Source organism: Dermacentor andersoni, chromosome 1 (assembly GCF_023375885.2).
Source record: "Dermacentor andersoni chromosome 1, qqDerAnde1_hic_scaffold, whole genome shotgun sequence".
Lineage (NCBI taxonomy): Eukaryota > Metazoa > Arthropoda > Arachnida > Ixodida > Ixodidae > Dermacentor > Dermacentor andersoni.
Genome location: NC_092814.1, coordinates 66,788,487 through 66,802,511, shown reverse-complemented (window position 1 = coordinate 66,802,511; position 14,025 = coordinate 66,788,487). Strand labels below are relative to the sequence as shown.

The 14,025-nt window shown below is 50.1% G+C and overlaps 1 protein-coding gene across 5 annotated transcripts in view; it reads right to left on the bottom strand.

The window, feature by feature from the left end:
- LOC126545415 (uncharacterized) overlaps positions 1 to 13,123 on the bottom strand; it is a 55,139-nt gene extending 42,016 nt beyond the window's left edge. Inside the window, exon 1 of one of the 5 annotated variants that reach the window (XM_055061575.2) lies at positions 12,983 to 13,123. The gene's annotated coding sequence lies outside the window, so the exon portion shown is untranslated. The other 4 variants (XM_055061572.2, XM_055061574.2, XM_055061573.2 and 1 more) reach the window with 4 other exon arrangements.
- Positions 13,124 to 14,025: the final 902 nt, after the last annotated feature.

Sequence of the window (14,025 nt, the reverse complement as noted above, 5' to 3'; positions counted from 1 at the left end):
GCAGTTAATCTGACAGCTCGGATTAGCGGCCTCCTTGATCCGGAAGGGAGGCCCATCTCGAAATAATAAATTGCTCCGGCGAACCGTTCCAGACAGCTCGCGGCCGTCGAACACGAGTCGGAGAGGCTCGTTTCGCGTGGTCTCCCGTGAGATTACGCGAGCACCGTGTCTCTCGACGAGGCCCGGCTCTCAATAATCGCTCGCCTAGTGTTGTGAGAAACCGGGACTGTCCACATTTCAGTTGTTTTAAAGCAAAACGCATTGGCTACTTATCTCAAAGCACTTGGGTTCCCTGCGCCTGTCCTGTTCTCCGCGTTGGGTCGCATCTTTCGCGCTGCTATCTTCATCAGACACGAGACACGATCTTCTTGAGACGCAAGAAAGCGACATCTACTTCTCTTAATGGAAAAAGATCGCTTGTTGTCGAGACATAAGCTTCTTTTTTCGAGCTGCTAAAGCACTGCCTTAATATACGTATAAAGCTCGCGTCGAACGGGCTTGGACTTAACAAACGTTAGAAGTATATTTAGGGTCATGAGTACAACTACAACCAGCATCACGAATGCATCTAAACCAATCGCGCATAGATTTTTAAGGCCTCCTTTCAAGGGATGTTCCAGTGGCTGCCAAATGTAATATTCTGCTCACACTATCTCTTCGCCAAAGAATCGAACCCGAGCGACATACTAGAGATATTCGTTCACACACAGTGCAGCGCAGGTCACAAGGCTGCCAAGATACGCCACGTCACGGCATAGAGCTTGCACGGCTACTCGCATTCTTAACGCTCGAACATGGACGCGCGCCCACGGCTCTGCGCTTGCGCTACGTGAGCTCATGCATACGCGGTTCGTTCTGCTTCTTCGCGGTTCTTTCCTGTTTTCTTCTTAGACGTGAATCAATTCAGAATGGCTGGCTGGATTTACTTTACCTGCTCATGCAACCTCGGGAACTAGAAAGAGGGCGTGCGCGGAATCAGTAGCAGTAAAATCTACCTGGGGAGTTGCTGGAAAGAGGTCGCCTCTTCGCGTTGCATTGTTTTGAGAAACACGTCTTTCCAGAACGTGCGTTGCCGATATCAACTGGTGCGTGGCCCCCGCCGACACGGTTGCGGCCAGAACAGAACGGCTCTGGAAGCCCAGACGATAAAAATTGAAAAGAAAAAAATTAACCAATAAATACAGCTTCACGTGGTGGCCGAATAAGCGGGCCGTAGTAATATTTCACGCTCCACATTTCCTCTTCGCGCAGAGTTTCATTGAACAGTTCTAAAGCGCACAAATTTAAGATCAATTTTCGATAGTACATTTCATCGACGTCCCTCATTCTACACACTTAATACATTTGCATAATACGGAATGCAGGATTCTCATATTCACTACTGTGCCATCCAAGTTGTCCAGCATGCGGCCGGGTAGTTGATGCGTGAAGCACACTGCAGGAGCTATAGACTAACAACAATACGCAGAACGACGTATATGAAAGGGAAAAAATTGCCATTCATCGGAGTGCAGCACGAACTTACAAAGGAAAGCCGGGTGGAAGACTTTTTATTCTAATACTTTCATGAACCTTTCCGCAGCTGTGAACACCTGAGGGGAGCTTCTACGCAAGCGTACAAAATGCAGTTGCGCAAGTACACTGTTTCAAGAGAAAGAGAGAACAATAAAAACGAATTCGGCGAAACACCGTCACACTATTTATGAAAAAAAAAAAAAAGACATGCGGGAGATGTACAAATGCGTCCTTCAGAGAAGGTGTCTCGTACGTGGTTCTCAAATAAATTACGGTGGCGATCATATGATCACCACCCGAGCCATATGGTTATATGGCAGCAAAAGTAGGCTGGTCGCGATCTTCGTGTGAAGGGTGAACACAACGGACGCAGGGAGAGCCTGGAAGTACCAAATACGAAGGGGTAAATAATAGAAGCCAGAACGCAAGCCATGAATCGCTGCTTGCAGCAGCATCCACAGCCGAATCAGTTCTCTGTACCTCAATATTCTTTGCAAATATGTTCGTTCCAGCGCATTTTCTGCGTGATTCCTTTGTATCTCATTCTGTCGGTTAACATTCACCTTTCAAAGCATTAAGTACGTTGTTGCGCTCTTTATGTACCGGACGATTCGAGTAACATGATCTAAACTTTAAAAAATACGGTGGCTCCTCTTAGACGTATGAGGGCAACGGTATATTTGTTGTTAGTCGTCTTAAGTTGCATTGTTTTTTTTTTTTTGAGTGCGATTAGTTAGAAAAACTGAAATATTCCTTTCAGGACTTCAGTCTTATTTGAAAAGTTAGCGTGCTCCGGGACACCCAACGAAGTTGTTTCCGTGATAACGTTTACGTGTATGTTTTATTTTTTTTTTCGTATTGTTCAGAAATACCGCGAAATAAGAAAAAGTCGTCACAGTACGCTCGCTGCGGATTGCAGCGCTCTCAATCGTGTTTCGAAAGAAACAAGCCCGCATGCCCATCTCGCAAAAGAAAAGAAAAAAGATGGCCACGGCGTTCAGTGTACGTCACAACCTTCATCACGACGGTCGAAATCCGCCACGGTCCTAAATGACAAGTGACACACCGGCGCTGAACACGTAAGCAAACACATTTGTCGGCTTTCGACAGGCACCTTAGCTGCGTTTTTTGGAAACGCGATTGAGAACGTTGCAGCCAGACGCGTAAGCACGCAGTAACGCGATTCCTTTCATACTTCGCGAGCTTCGATCTCTAGCGCAAGCAGTAAAAGAACCGCAAGATAGATAGCGTCATGGAAACAGCTTCATTAAGTATTTCCGAAACCGCGCTACAGAGAAAGGGAGAGAAAACAAGGATAGGAAAGGCAGGGAGGTCAACCAGAACAGCATCCGGTTTGCTACCCTACACTGGGGGTGGGGGAAAGGGGAATAGAGAGGAGGAAAGGGAGAGAGTAAGCACTGAGTACGTGGGAGGGACACCATACACAAGGACACTATAAACGGTCTCTTAAGCCGGTGCACTTCAAGTACTGCACTAGTGCACGAATCGCTTTTCGAGCCAGTAACGGGTGTGGCCACGGCCCGAGTATCTTTAACTCGGTCAACGGTCTCGAGTCCAGTCGGCGTAAAGTTGCCCGCAGAGAGAGGCGTTGGACATCGTAGCGAGAGCAGGTACACAATAGGTACTCGATGGTCTCCTCGCACCCACAAGAGTCGCACATCGGGCTCTCGGCCATTCCCATACGGTAGGAGTATGCGTTCGTGAACGCCACTCCCAGCCACAAGCGACACAACAAGGTTGTTTCGCGCTACAGCTTTTCCAATAAAACTTATGGCCTAAAACTTACGTTTAAGATATGTCATTAAACGTAACTAATTGGCCAACAAATCATGCTTCAAAAAATAGTAGCTCAAGACCACAAACAATATGCCCTTGATATTTATGTAAGGTGTAGCACTCTTTTTAAATTTGGTTCAGGTTACGTGATACACCCTATGTATATAGAACACGTACTATAAGTGCGACTATACGTCGTGACCCTACAGCCTCCATATACCATCACCAACCGAATAATCCGTGAGGTCATTACTGTATAGTGGCACCTGCATATAACATTCGCTGTAATCCCTAACATATAACTCCTCGTGTTGCATATTGCCATGGGACGACATAACATTCCGCGGTGCTTGACGACTTGTACAGTTGCACAGATGTCCGGGACTTCTACGACCGAGGAGTTCCGTATACCTTGTACTAGCAGCGAACGTTGTACTGAGATAAATGTCTGCATGTCTGCACATTCATGGACGGGCAGACACGATTGCTGGCTCCTCGGTGAATATACGACATTCTCAGCGCCGCAAACGCGGTTGACGGGAATGCTCTTGTTTGCTGTCAACACCGAGGTCAACTTTCTAGCGCCACTGCGCCGGTCTTCTTCAAGTTAGGTTGCTGTTCCCGCCGTGACGAACTTTGGTTCCGAGCGGGCCGGAACGACGGACTAATGTTTTGCCAGAGCACGAGAAGATCGTCTTCCTAGCCTATCTCGCTGTACCGGACGCTATGTTTTCTGGGGCATGCCAGAGGTCCAGCCTCACCTCCTCTACAGGAGTAAACACTCCACATCTCCAGACCGAAGCCCTCAATGGGACTGGGGCAACGGAGCTGTGCTGGCACCTCCGCTTCGCATGTGCTCGTGGCAAGGAGGTGCGAAAACTTCATTGGATATTTGCCGCGAAAGAAAAAAAGGTGTTGAAGATTTATTTAATACGGTGCCAGCGAATTTGTGAACGCGACTCTTCCCTTTGTAACTGTAACACTGCCCTGTATACACGTACCTTCCTTTCACGTGGCCTCCGTCTTCGTGACCGCATGCAAGATCCAACAATGCCAGACCGCTACACGCCGATAGGACTACTTCCACGTCCGAGCAGTACGGAATGCATAAAGGCAAAACGATATTGCTGATTTCAGTCTTGAAATCGCAGCGAGCCGCACTAGTCTTTCCGTCGAGGACGGTTGCGTTTCGCGGCGCCGTTGCTTTTTCTTCGTTATTTTGTCTTTTTCTTCTTCGCGTCGCTTAGAAGGCATTCCGGGCGTTCGTGTTTATCTGCGACCGACGACGACGCCTCTCCATTTGGCCGGCATCCAAGGCAGCAACAGCAGCAGGTCGACCGCGACACGCGGACGATTTCAGCGCCATTTTGAGAGAGTTTTCTCCCCGTCGTCGTCCCCGCCAACGGCTTCTTGCCACCTTGTTTCGTGTCTGCTGTCCTCGAAACGTCACACCGATCGGCCAAGCGCAGAAGAACCCGGCTAGGGACGAAAATTACTCGCGCAAGTGCGACGAATCAGCGCGCATCGACTCTTGGCGTTATTCAGTTCGCACTATTCATAGAATAGTAGGAGGTCACGATTCACGTGGCATCATGACAGCTCGAATAGGATATGCTGCGAAATACCGAGTTGCCACTGCGGCAATAAGAAGCCGCGCGCCGGATACGATAGCCGCAGAGCTATCGTGCAACCTGCAAACTTCGCAGTTCGTGCTGGATTTGTAGTACGCGCTACGCAGATTCCGACGGCGGTGGCGTCTGCGCAGTCCGAGACTCGTAAAACCGGAGTTGCCGACGCGCGAGAGAGAAGATGACGGCGAAACGTGAGGGCAAGGGTTGAGGGAGGACATCAACGCAGGGTGAATATGAGCCAAAAGAAGGTCGTTGCCAATCAGATATTGGTTGTATTGACTGGGCTAGGGAGAGCCAGGCAGCTATAGAGAGGCGTTACGACGGAGCACACAGCAACGTTGGCCCATATAGAGACTTCAAGTCAAAAATGTACAAGAGGAGAAACAAGGAGGAAAAACAAAGGGTAGGCGTAGAGATGGACAGAAGGTTATGCCTCATGGCTCCTTTAAGATGGAGTCACGTTACGAGAAAAAACACGCAGGGGTGTTGCATCAGTTCGAGGCGAAGACGTAATGGTTATGTAGGCAGAGATCGCCAGAGGTGCAACGTAAGAGGCTTGACGGTGTGCAAGTAATGGTGGGTTCAGAAAAGCAGGGGGCTAGAGCCCTTCGGTGCGGTTACGACGGAGTGTCCAAGCAATGCGAACAGAGGATCCAAGCCGCAGGAACATCCTGAGAAGCCGTACAGATGCTAGTCGGCAGAAGCCGTACACTGTATATAGTTAATCTCAGACCCCGTACAAGTTGAACAAGTGTTAAAAAAAAAGAACAAGAATTGACGAGCAGCCGACATCCCACAGCTCTCCGCCGTTGCAGATGTCATTCATCGCTAAGTGGAAGAGCGCTTTTTTAAGATCTTTTTCTAGTTAAAAACCAGAAATTTGGCTTGCTGTGTCCATCTGTCAATTCATATATTCGATTACGTCACCGTGGTCGTGCACATGGGAGCCAGCCGCGCTAACCACTCAGCTACCGAGAAAGGATCGCAGATATTGAGCGACACGCAACCTCTCTATTGGCGTCTGTGCGTGTATTTCGGGGACCACGTGCAGTCCCCACTGTAGCGGACCCAGACAACGTTGTGCGCAGTACTCGAGAAGGTGGCGAGGTGGTCCGCCGCGAGGGCCTGCTGTTGTCGCAGTAAATCTGTGTCGGAGTAATCGCGCAAGTCTGGCCTACTGCCTTTTTTCATCTGTCCTGCTCGGTTTTTACTCAAGGAACATGTTTTGCTGCGAAGTTGGAGAAAATATGCACGATCTTAACATTCACATATACGGAATTAAAGAGTCCTTCCAAGTTACTTAGCTCTGTCTAGGTAAACCGTTAATAAAGCATTATTGAACAAAAAATCTAACTATTACGGAGTTTTTAATTAGTTGACTTTACGCGTTATAAGGCGGCTGCTATACTTCACGCTGAAATATATGTCTATTCTGACGGGCTATTAAGCAGATTATAAGCAGCCGCCCCCCCCCCAAAAAAAAAATTAAAAAAAGCAATGAAATCAGCATCAGGCTTCAAAGAGAGAGAGAGGAAAGGCAGGGAGGTTAACCAGACTGATTCCTGTTTGTTACCTGACACGTGAGTATGGTGGAGTGAAAGAAGAGAGAGAAGACATGAGTCTATATCGCACTTTCACATGCACTAAACTATATAGGTGCAGCATGTCTACAGTCGGGCATTCAAGTGCGGAGTTGCCTTCAGGTACTGAAGAAGCGCTCGAACGGCTTTCTGGGCTGATGAACTGTGAGGCCTGACTCCCAAAAACTTTGCTTCAATATCCCCTACAAATTACATCTTGGCTCTGCTACTGCTGACTAAAATTAAATTATTGTGCTTTACGTGCCAAAACCACGGCCTTGTTATGAGGCACGCCATAGCGGGGAACTCCGGATTACTTTTGTCCACCTGGGGTTCTTTATCGTACGCCTAAATCTAAGTGCACGGGTGTTTCTTTGCATTTCGCCCCCATCGAAATGCGGCCGCCGTGGCCGGGATTTGATCCCGAGACCTCGTGCATTAAGCAACCACGGCGTGTCGCTACTGTTGACAGTGTACAGCTAGCACACATGATCCCATGTGAACCAGAGTAAACAGTGCGTGACGTTGTGGTCTTGCGACGTTGCGAAACTTGGGCAGCAAAGTTTCTTCAAGCACGAATGCAGCCGCCTGTCGTGAAAGGCCGCCGTGTTACGCTTACCAGGCGTCCTGCTAGGTTGAAGTCCAAACGTATTGAACCCGGGTCACAGAAAAAGACGCCCCCCCCCCCCCCCCCCCCCCGGTTTATTCCCACGTCGTCTGAACATCTCGCGACTCGTCTTGTACACACATCCGAGCACAACATAGCATGATCAATGACAGACGCCGCTTGCCGTGTCTCATGTGGCGTGGCGCGTGAGATATGAAAGAGCAATCCCAACTCGCAGTCCACACACCACAACTGTGCATTTCGGCCCGTGGGTAAATATATGCAGTTCACAGTTTCAAACGAAGTTCTCGCGTTCTCTCATTTGCTGTGTCTGCTCATAAAGCAACCGACAAGTTCTCGTTATGTAATGGTGGCGCCAAGTACGCGCGCAGAGCTTCAAGGGCGCGGTATGGCGTGAACTTTCCCCAACTTACAAACTATAGCCCCGAAGAGTATACGCGGCGCCGTAAGCGGTATAATTGCTCCAATGACTACATAGCACTTTAAGGTTTGTGCAAGCGTAAATACTGCATTATATTTTACGCGGTCAACGGTTCTGCTCGTGCTACAATTACAAATGAGAACACAGCGTATCAAGGTATAATCAATACCGGAGTTGCAAATAAGACTGACCCACTCGAACATAGAGCAACACATTTGTAACCACTGATAGTACATGAGGGGGCCCTCAATGCATAAGGCGCTTACCGTGAGACGCGATCACGTTTTCGCTGGAAACAAACAAAACTATTTGTAATTCGAGATCGCGATATTTTAAGCGAAATGTTTCGCTCGTTATGTGGCAGCATACGCGGTCCACTGACCGAGTTATTGGGGGCACGCGTCTGCAGGCGCACACGGTGCAAGTCGCATGCATGCATGCGTCAGCGAGAGATATTGAGATATTGCCTTTCACTCGAGTCGACACACAGTAAACAATGAGCGCGGGGACTAGGCCTTCAACACGAAACCCGTCAACTTGACCCGCTGTACGAGGCGAGCCCTTGTTAGAGAAGACAATTATGGTTCTTTGTTTTGCACGCTGTCGGGCGGAGCGGAAATTCTATGCCATTCATAACCTCGGCGGTGTCACTGCATAAACGAGTAAAAGAAAAACAGGCAAAACTTGAGTTATGGCGCATCAACTAAATGCACGAACGCCCATTCATTTTTTTTTTTTTAGATAGGCCCACAACATGACAGAGCTCACTTATATACGCGAAGGTGGCGTGCTGGCACGAAGCTGCCGAGTAAACAGGTCCAAAAGAAGCGCTCAGGAACGTGAATACACACGTGCACGTGCTGACATGCAGAAATTTTCAAAACTACATCGAACGCTCCAAAGTTGCAAGGAATACGTTCCAGTCGTTAAGGAAGTGTATCTTCTAATGCTGTGAAGGTTTTATTTAGCCACCCATTGAATGTTACAAAACAAGAACTTGCATTTGTTCGTCGCATAAAATGATGTAAACATTTCGTAATGTGACTGGTGCTCCTCTTATGCAAACGTTCCTCATGTTACCTTAAACGGTTTAAGAGGTGCAAAGATAACGGCGGCTAAAATCACTGAAACGCAACAACCATTAAAATGAAGTAGATGCTCAAACGCGCACTATTTCTCTATCTGCTGTCACAAATGTCCCACACGGGACCGATTTTGGTGACCCAAAACCACCCGCTTCATAGTCTTTTAATCTGTTCCTTACGGCCCAGCCCATTTCTTGTGCTCCTCACAAGCGCCACCTGTAATCACAATTGATGGCTCTATATAAACACGCGCCAAATAACGGGCGTTAGCGCAGGTGAGTGAACACGGCTGGCTCCACGCTTGGCAAGGGCCATTACGGGGCCTCAAGAGCGGCCTTGAAGCCAGTGTATATGTACCATCCACGAAGCTGCATTCTGCCGTGAAGCCTTCAATTAGACGATTACGGTCTCCGCCCGACTTCGCGCAGCGGGTACAGAAGCGTTTAGGTCGCTTACTAGAGCGAAGCGTACCGTCTGCATTGAAGGCGTCGCGTCGAGATGCCGCGTGGATGCCGCACGTGGCTCCCAGAAATGCACTCCCTCGAGGTATTTCGAGTTTAATTAGTCGTAGCTGCCTTACACGGTCTTCCCCGAAACATTAATGAAACTTGGTCATTTGTGTCACCGTTCCGTGGAGCTTCGTCGTTGCAAACGGCTTTGTTGGGCGTGTAAGGGGCGCAGCGAGCGCCATTCTATATAGGGCTGGGACGGCTGAGCCGCGGCTGCGATGGTTTAGCAGCCTCGTTGCGACATTGTCACTTAGAAACGTGGTGAAACTGTGTAGTCACCTGCGCGTTCTTGTGGCGGATCCTGACACCATTGTGAAACAAGAACTCGGATCGGTCGTACGAACAAATGATCGTTGTAGCGCGTTCACGAGCAGAGTAAAGCTTGCCCTATTTAGGGTTACCAAGCGCCGTAGGATATGCAATAAACGAACGGCAAGGTAATACGGCAGGACGCTAAGGGCACTTGAAAGCCTTTACGTACCTGACATGTGCTATTAGGAGCAAGTTTTGGATACTTTCAGCACCGTCATGTGACCAACCGCTTGCGTTAGTGATTAAGTTACGCATCTTGGCCTAAAGGACAGCACCCTATATACAGACTCGCAAAAAGCACAGTGGTTATCGTGGGACATTGCTGTAAGCATCGAGCAAATGTTAAGTTTCCGGCACTGCACACTCTCCACCAATATGAAAGGGAACGCCGGATTTATATTCGAAGTTGGTAAGTTTCCTTTTGCGTTCATTTTAATGAGAAAAAGGTTCCATGAGCGGGATTCTTCAACAGGAAAATAAATTTGAGGAACACACATGAAGTATTCCCTTTCATATTGGCGGAGAGTATACATACGGATCATACATTACGCCTACGTTACAATAATCGCATAGTTAGACGGACACTGTTGGAACTTTCTGCATTAGCGAAACATAATCGGTGAACAGAAGTTGGCGCAAAACGATATAATAAGTAATACAACTGTATGTACCGTTTCTTGTTTTGTTTTTAATTGGAGGCGTTTGACAAGTAATAGTATAGTCAGGTGAGCAAACAAATGCTCTCTGTGCAAGCGAAAAGAAGGACAAGCGCTGCGCCCAACCAACACAAGCGCAATGCTGCCAGCGTTGATGGAAGCACAGCGCTTCTCCTCGCACCTTCAAGCACCAGTACACTATGCCTTAGACAGCGACGTAAGCTAAGCGATGACAAAGCTCAGCCTACTTAAGGGCCACATTTGAGGAATCAGTCTTACTTACGGTTCGAACAAGAAGCAGACTAGGAAGGTCTGACGTAAACCAGCACCGATGCGCAATGTCAGCGGCACGTACCCACTGCTGAGAACGACGGGAACAGAGGTATCCTGATGGCGCCGAAACACCACCGTGGAATTTCACACGACCCTCTGGTCGGACTCACCGACTTCAAACCGGAAAAACGACTCGTACACTTCACAGTGAAATACGCATCGTGGGTACCACATGCCTCTCGCCGACCAAGCGGCCAGCTGCTAGGTAGCGCGCGTCGGCGCTGCGGATTCCCCGGACACATCACGAGGCGGTAACGCGAGCCGAACGCAACAGGACACAGCCTGGCAAACATGCCCTTCGCACGGGCGGTGGTCCTCCGCGAAGCAGCGCACGCTCTCTCAGATAAAGCGCCGTGGCTTTGCTCCGGGCAGCGCCGTAGCATGTAGTGCACGCAAATCTCCCAACGAGCCTCACCTGGCCTCAGCTGGGCCCGCCAGGGGTGGCGGCGGCCGCCGGTTGCAAGTCACGACTGCTGCTGGTCCGCTCCGTCGCGTACGTGCACGCGTCGGGCGAAAACAGCGGCAAGACATCGCGGCGAAAGGCGCGGCAGCGGGCTTCGCGATCGCACGCCGCGCCAGTGGTAGCCGTAAACAAGACCCGGACGGCCGCTTACCTGGCTGCTGCCGCCGCTGGCCGTGGTGGCGCTCTTGTGGAGAGGGAGCCCCGGCCTTGTGGCCAGGGGTTGTCGGGTGGGGCCCCCCTCGAGGAGGCTTATCGCTGCGGTTTTTTTTTATCCCGTCACCGAGGAAACTATCGGCCGATGATGCGTCGTGCGGAATGGCGTCGCTCGTGCGCCGACGAGTGTAGACGGAGAGGCGTGCTACGAGACTGGCTGCGTCTTGCGTCAGCAGGAAAAAGCGGTCGGGAGTCGGGCAACTGTGGGACGCGCCGGGAGAGGGAACGCGGACCGGTGCCACCACAGCCGCCGCGTCGGCGTTGCTCGTCCCGCCGTCAGAGTCGTGCAACGACGGGTGCCGGCTGCCTCTGGGCAGACTTCCCACCTGCGGCGGCTGTTCGCATGTGCCGCGTTCTTTGCACCGCGACACGAGGGGGAGGAAAAAGAAACATACAAACAAAAAGCTCTCGTTTTTCACGGCCCCGCTCTTTCGCCGTCGACCGTGAACTTCTGGAGCACGGTTTGACCTGCGTGGTCCGATTTCCATCCATTCGAGTAACCGAATCGCGATCTTACTAGCGCTTTTAACAAAAACAGGTGTCCGCCCTCTATCAAGTCGTTAAGTGCCAGCGTGTTAATCAGGCACCTTCAATAAACAGCTAGGAGCTCATTCACCTTTGTTTTGTACAAAACAAATTCCAGGAGTAAACCGTATTTTTGTACTTACCTGGAACCTTCTACTAGAAAGACATTTTCCGAGCCCCGATCAGACAACAAGAAAACTAAAAGCGCAAACTAAAGCAGCGAGTTCTCTAAGTGTCTACTCGGTTCCATCTTGTGTGTATGCAAGCAGCAGGAAGAAAAGGATGAGAGCGCCGATGGCACCCTCGACAACTTTTCCCTTGGCGCTTTCGGCATTCGTGCACAGCGAATGCGTGCGCGCTCGTAAACGCGACACGCACTTTTCGGCCCTTTTAAAATGCTCTCTCCGTGACAACAGCCGCACCGCGACAGAGTGCTGCATTCGCTAGGACGTTGAGGACGCTCGATTTTGTATCCATTTATTTTTCGCGGCCCTTGGACTCTTGGGCGCATAATGCGCTCTTATATTCGCGGAAACATCGCGTACATAGCAATGTTATTACAGTCCAAAGAAGAAAAGAAAGAATTTCGCACAATAGGAGTCACATAAAGAAAGAAGCAAGCAAAGTGCGGCAGACAAAATGGAAACTTGCGAGCACGACATTAAGCTCAAAGTCGATCGAGTCTGATCGCGAAGTTCCGCATTCCTGAGCGTGGGATGCGGGCGGCGCTCCCCCGAAGAGGCAAACAAGAGGACGCAGCACGGACCTGCACGGCTTCTGAGGGAGGAGTGTCGTCAGATATTGCGCGCCCGAAGGGCCGTATAGCAAAGACCGGTGTTGCTCCCTGGTTGCCCTCCCCACCGCCCTCCGACGGGCACCCGGTCTTCTCGTCTCCCATCTTTTGTGCGGCGTTTCGTTTGCCGCGCGCTTCGCTCGCTGCTTCTTTACGGCCACATCGCGCGGGGTGTTGCCTCGGCGAGCATCGCATGTGGCGCGCGCGCGCATATGCGCGCTGCCTCGCGATCCTATCGTGAGCGGGGCCGCGCGGCGCGAACGCACCCTTTTTCGGGCCGGCGCCGGCTCCTCCGAAGGTTCTGCTGCCGGAGTCATGGGAAATCAGTGCCGCCGGGCCAGGCTCGAAAGCTGCGCGCGTTCGCCGCTCAAACACGAAACGTGCCCGTGAAAAGATAGACATCGCCAGATTCGGCCTGCAAGGCAGGCAGTAAAAGAAAAGGCCAGCACGGGCCTTTCGGAACGAAACACTCTGTAGGCGTCACACAGTCGAGTTTTGCATAAGTTGCTAGAGTAACTTACCAGAGCTTGGAGGCTTCGTTTCCCGACTTTGGTATACATGCACACTTTCGTAGAATGCTTCGCTCCACTTGGACCTATGTAAAGAAGCGAAATGGAGATGCGGTCTACCCAAGTTACGCTGTTATTTTTTTTCGCGCCTTAGAACAGACGACGGTCGAGATGCAGTAGGTTGGCAGGTTACGCGCGTATTCTAGGCGGGCTGCGTTACTGCTGCCCTTCGCAGCAAGAAGCGATAAAGGGAACTAGCACCCATGAGGCGCGTATACGAGATAACTACCGCATTTTCTTCGAAAATTTCTCACCAAGCTACCGTTATAAGATTAGCATACTGGAAAACTTTGTTCTAAGAACTTCGCGCTGCCGCGTTTGTAAAGCACTTGTTTTTAAGGCCAGTAAGAGCATATCGATAGTTTCGACGGGACGTCACGCACCACCGTGACTGTGCACAAGCATGGTGTCTACGATGACGTCAGTGCAAGCCATCTATTAGCCACGTGCGTAGCGATCAAGTTTAGACTTACAGCTGAAGAGCACCATAATGCGCACGCGCAGATTGTGTCGCTTCGAAAAGCAATGAGGACGAGCAGTGAAGTCTTTTTATTCATTTTTCACACCATAAAAGCAATTCACGATATGAGCTCTGAGAAGATCGTGTCACGGAAGATTAGAACACCACGATAAAAAGTCCTTTAGAAAGTTAGATTACGGAGCTTTACGGGCCAAAACCACCATATGATTATGAGGCACGCCGTAGTGGGGGACTCCGGAAATTTTGACCACCTGGGGTTATTTAACGTGCACCTAAATCTAAGTACACGGGTGATTTCGCATTTGGCCCCCTTCGAAATGCGGCCGCCGTGGCCGGGATTCGATCCCGCAACTTCGTGCGCGAGATCGAACACCATATCCACTAAGCAACAACGGCGAGTGTCCTTTAGAAAATACAGACCATTACATTCATGTCATGACATTTTGTGACATACATGGCATCACATGTCATTAATGTCCCACATGCATGTCATTACACGCATGTCTAGAATATA